Below are 6000 nucleotides of genomic sequence, written 5' to 3'. Positions count from 1 at the left end.
ACCACTAAAAATTAGAAATTACAATTGTTTTTTATACATCATTAACTTTAAGCTACTAGCAGAAGTCCAAATGTTTCAGAGATTCAGGTTTGGTTCAGATAAAGCATCCAAGTACTGTAATGCATTTCCAAAATGTCCAGACCTCGAGTCTACAAAACTGAGCTACAAGAAACATCTCTCTAGGAAATTTTTGCATGTGGTCATAGCTGAAATACTGAAACAGCTTTTCATGTGGTACTTGGGCAGATTCAGTTTCAGTCTCAGCCAGAAATTTGATAATGGCTCAAGGAAAGGGATTCTTCAGTTTTTGAAGTGGCTCTTTTCAGCCCTGCTCTAGATCCTGAGAAATCCACCCACGATGAAAGATCTCCAAATGTAATATCTTTGGAACTCTTTCAGAACTTAGCATATTTGAAATACTCATTGACCAGCCTCTTAAATTCACCATCCTTGAGGGACAACAAAACTTTGTTAAAAGCCAAGAATTTCTTTATTAAACCACAATTGAAAGTATTACATTTCACAATATATATGTACTATGCAAGAGAAATGTCCTGTCTTATGTACTGTAAGTGAGATTTTGGACAGGCTAAAAGATTAGGTTAAAGAAAAAAGTCTCTTTTTTTTTTTTGGATTTATACCCTGCTTTTCCAGGGTGATGACTTTGGACTATAATGAGACTGGAACAGATGCAATCTTTTCTTGGACAGTGTTTAGGTAAGATAGGAAATAGTAATGTATGACCTCAGACAGCAATGCATCCTGGATACTTTTCCAAAAGCTGATTCACTTTGCTCCATATACCCCAAACACAGAATTTTTGGAAAGGAATATTTAGCAAGTTGTCTTGATCCAAAAGAACCAGGGAGTTCAAATTCAAATGATCAGTTCTGCCCTTGTCCCCACCCTTCGTATGCATAGACTGCACAACTTATTGTAGGTACTGAGTGGCAGGTCACATCAACCAATAATGGACAGCTTAGAAGACATTGTTTCAATGGTAATTGAAACTGACATCCCATGCCATCCCTCAGGATTACAATCACATTATTTCCCAATAATGTGGAAGATCAAATAAGTCACTGCTGTATGGTAGAAAGGACCATGCTGCTGCTATAATACTGTTCTACTTACTCTACACTTCCATAATGCAATTACCCAGGATAAACACCCATTGATGAACATGAGTTACAAAGTTCATTGTTCTGACTGACCAATTCAAAACAAGCTTCCCAGTCATTTCTTTAAAGGATACTGCAGAGAGTATCATACCAACTCAGATTAGTTATGTGAGGAATAAACAGCTTCTGCTGAAAATGTCAGATGATGTCCAAAAGAACAGCTGTTCTTATGGTCTTGCTGCTGTGTGCATTCTGGCATATTTAAAGCTAGTTGAAAAAACAGGTGATTATTTCAGAGATAATTGTGAAAACGTATCTTTGCATCAAAAATTACAAAATTCAAAAAAAATTTCAGCCAGCTTTAGTCATGTTTTTTCATTGACTGAAATGGACTTACCAGGAATTCAAACTAATTTACTCAACTGAAATCTCATAGAAAACTTCTTAGAAGTCAGAATTTTCTGATACCATTTTAGAGGAATTTCTGATCAAAAGGCAACCCCATGGTTGCCTGAGTTCTCCTAAGAGTTTTCAGACTTCAGTTACTTCAAAGCTAAGACCAAAATCAAAGAACTTAGAAGATCCTTCCTCTTCTATTCATCCTTCATATGCTGTTTCAGAGCTTTGCAGGCCCCTTCATGCAGTCTACCTTACATAAAACCAGGAAATAACGTTTCACATCTGAAACCATCCAAAACTGTCCCCCTAGTCATCTCTTCTTGTAATCTATTGCCTAGGACCACCATGTGTAATAAATTACGACTGCTATGACCCTCTGATGAGGCACTACAACTTTCCTGCCATACACTAGACAATCACAGAAGTAAGAGTCTGAAACCTGGAGCCAGGCTAAATTACATTGACAACAAGGGAGCAATATTTTAGAGAAAAGCATTTATTACCTTTTTTCAGTGAAGAAGCCAGGAACGTTCCAATTGTGATCCATGGAGCCTCTGTAAACTTCTCAGTTATGTTTTGATTCACTGAAGCCCGGCCATGAGAGAATTTATGGACGTTGAGGACATTGTGTGCCCTTATGCCCTATCTAGTCATAAATCACACATACCTATATGTATTACACACTGCATATATAATTTACTAGAGCTTCCAAGAGTTACTTGCAACACCGAATCTATGCTCTCCTGCTGTGTTTCTTGATTTATGTACATAAATGAGTATAAAAGCACAATGTGTCACGACAAGAAAAGCCACTCAAAAATATTTAACACAGATATTTCCTCTCACCCTTGTAGAGGCCAAGAAAGACTAACAATCATTTTTTAAAAGGTGTTCTTGGTAAGTATTTCATTTCACATCAAGCAACTTAGAATAAATGTACACAGAGGTGACCATTAATAGTGAAAATTTTGAAGCTATGATGGGTGTTCTCATTTTGCTCAATTTAAAATCCATTCCAAAATTAGGGGGTCATGACTCACTAGGGGAGACACTGAAAAATTCAACTACGAGAAAACAAAACTTGGGAGGGGGAAAAAAAAAAAGACTGGTCAACAGGTAGAGTGATAGGCAGATAACCTTGTCCCCAGTGAAGTCAGTAGCAAAACTCCCATTGACTTCACTAAGGCCACGATTTCACCCAGCAAGGTTGAAATAATGAGTGGAAGTGACACAAGAAGATGACTTCATTGATTTCTACAAGCCTAGCTTTTCGGGGGGGATTGTTCTATCCCTAAGACAAAGCAGAGGCTTCCCTTAGGTAGATAAACATTTAAGTCAATTTTCTTATTTTTTTAAACTTTAAAAAGATATCTGCTGGAAGGGATGCTTAGTGGTGTAAAGACCAGCTTTAAAATATTTAAGACTCCTTCAACTCACATATTCACATTTAGACAGCACTTATACCACCTTTCATCTTCACGGGCGATAAATTGAGTTCACTGCAATTTATTGTGTGAATTTTTCAAACAAAACCTGGCCTAAAATGAAAGAAGCTGAGATGCACTCCTATATGTATTGTAAATGCTCTCAAAATGAAGTGCTTGCTGTAACCCAGAGTTGGCACGAACTAGAATACATAATGGTCACATAGCTTGATGTTGAATGAGGCAACCTAGAACTTTGTAGAGCACAAACATTCAAAATGTTTTCCATTGAGAGTATGTCCAAATCTGCTGATGGTGGACAGTTGTTTGAGAGAGCATGGAGATAAAACAACATTATTCCATATCATGTTCCCAGAGTGAGGAAAAACAATTCATGACTGAAACGACAGGTATTCTGGTTCTAATACCTAAGAGATAGGGGTGTGTGTGTGTGTGTGTGTGTGTGTGTGTGTGTGTGTGTGTGTGTGTGTGTGTTGGGCACACCTCCCTCTCCCATCTATTCATAACTGATACTGATCTACTTGATTATGCTACTGCATTTAACCATCAAATGTGCACTTGTCTTAAATTGTCTCACTCATATCTGCCTACTAATACGGTCCCCTCTGAAAATGGTAGAGAGCATTTTGGTCATAAATAGACAACCTGCACAAATGCTACAAAATCTGGAGTACAATTTGGGACATGCACAGTTTAATGTTAGATATTGAAAATATAGGAACATATTATATAGGACTCAGTAGAAAATTCTTTGCATAAAGTGTACATAATACATTTACACCTGAAAGTTATATCACTCTTATCTTTTGCCATTTCGTTTTTTATTTAGGTTCTGTTTCTTTCAGCTGTTGATTTAACTCAAAGAGCTTGTTTCCATGCATGAGTCATAATATATATAGCCATTATTTAGGCAAAAAGTATTTCACTAGATATTACTGAAATTATAAATTAGGGGTGCCTTTCTGGTCACTTTCATCAAAACACAGCATCTCTCACAACCTATACTTCAGCGACAAAGAGTCCTGTGGCACCTTATAGACTAACAGACGTATTGGAACATAAGCTTTCGTGGATGAACACACATGTGCGTCTGACGAAGTGGGTATTCACCCACAAAAACTTATGCTCCAATATGTCTGTCAGTCTATAAGGTGCCACAGGACTCGTTGTCACTTTTTACAGGTCCAGACTAACACGGCTACCCTGCTGATACTTTACCTGTAATTCAGAAACCCTCCAGGATGGGAATACATAGTAGCACTAAAGTAACTAGCTACACCATTGAGCTTTTTGGGTCCAGTTTTGTCACTGAACTTCCTTTCTGCCCTTTAAACGTCTATGAGCTACATTGTGCCTGGTTCAGTACAGTCCAGGGCTAGAAGCAGAATGCCTCCCACAGCTCTCAAGTATGCAGGTGGAAATACAAACTGCTACACTCACTTAAGGGGTTCAACCCCCCCCCCCCCTTTTTGGCTGGCATGCAATAGGAAGGGGGAAACAGAACTTTGATTCTAACTACTCCCTGCCCCTGGGACAATATTACAGTAGCAGGATTGCATCCTGCTAAGCATAGAGGCTGTAATTCTGACCAACCCTTACCTGGGTCATTCAAGAGTGGAAAGGTTCTCTTATCCTTTCCCACACTGTGTAAGGCAGGGGTAGTCAAGAGGCAGACCACAGGCCAAATCCGGACCACCAGATGCTTTTGAATGGACCCAGAAATCTTTTTATTTATTATCATTGTTATTTTTAAATTATTTTCTCTGGAGTCTGGACCTTGACTATACCTTGACCAAGAAATTTGGACTTTGACAAAAATTAATTGACTACTTCTGGTGTAAGGCATGGTCAGAATTGGGGGAAGGGACACAAATACCAATCAGCTGATCTCCAGAGCCTCAGTAATGTCTGCCTGAGTTTGCAGAGAACTGAAATAATCACTCTGCTATGTAAAATGTGCCATTTTATTTCCATGGATGCAAACTCAGATGCGATGACAATACTTTAAAATATCACCATGGTTACATATTTCACTGCTCATCAATGCACATAAGAAGAAAGGAAGTATTGGATTATGAAGATCTCCATCAGCATGCCTCAAAAGTATGGAAGTTGCAGGAAATGTAAAAATTAAGATAAATTGTCCCTTACCAACACATGGCAGAATTAACAGATGAACAATTGTTTACATTTTCCTGAAGCAAGGGGTTCAGCTTTCAAAAGCCCAGAAAACGCTTGCTCAGAGAACCAATCTGAAGAAAATGGAGGAAAAAAGGATTTTCCCCACTCCCGAAACCTTCACTAGGCTCTAACTTGAACCAAACCTTTTCTCATGCACTGTAGTGTCAGAATACTTTTCTTTTCCCCTCTTTTTTGTTTTTTGGCACCTTGGCCATGCAGAACAAAAAGCAGATGTGCTAAAATAAAGGTTTTGTGAGATTTCTTGATCCATTTTGCAGGCTTAATTGGCCAAGCATCTAAAATCGGGATGGTTATCCAAAGAAAACAAACCTCAAACTTTTTAGGTATATTCATCTCTGTATATAAGGAACCTGAAAAAGTCCTAACACTGATTGTGTTCATTACACAGCGTGCACTAGAGTGTCTTCATCCATGAGTAATGTGGAGAAAATGGTTGGTTTCACTCTCCAGAGGAGGAGGTAGCCTGTTAATCAGCCTGTTAATATTTTTGATGCCACCAATTTCAAAGCTTTAAAATCAGATGCCACCACAGTATCTCCCTACATGCCACTGCACACAATGAGCTGGTACGAAAATTCACATTGTGCCTCCTACCCTGAGTTGAGACAAAGATACTGTAATAATCATTCATTTTATTATCATTTATAAAGGTGATCAGTAAATGTTAATGCAGTTCTTCTATTTTCTCCATGTTATCTTGCCAAAGCCCAATTGATTTAACCTAATGAGGACAGATAGAAGAAATTACCTAGTCAGTAGATGATGCAGAGCCTAACACCATCCAAGAGGGAAAGATAAGCAAAATGTGAGACCTTCATAATGATACAATCACG

This window comes from Gopherus evgoodei, chromosome 12, assembly GCF_007399415.2.
Source record: "Gopherus evgoodei ecotype Sinaloan lineage chromosome 12, rGopEvg1_v1.p, whole genome shotgun sequence".
NCBI lineage: Eukaryota > Metazoa > Chordata > Testudines > Testudinidae > Gopherus > Gopherus evgoodei.
This window is presented reverse-complemented; position numbering follows the sequence as displayed.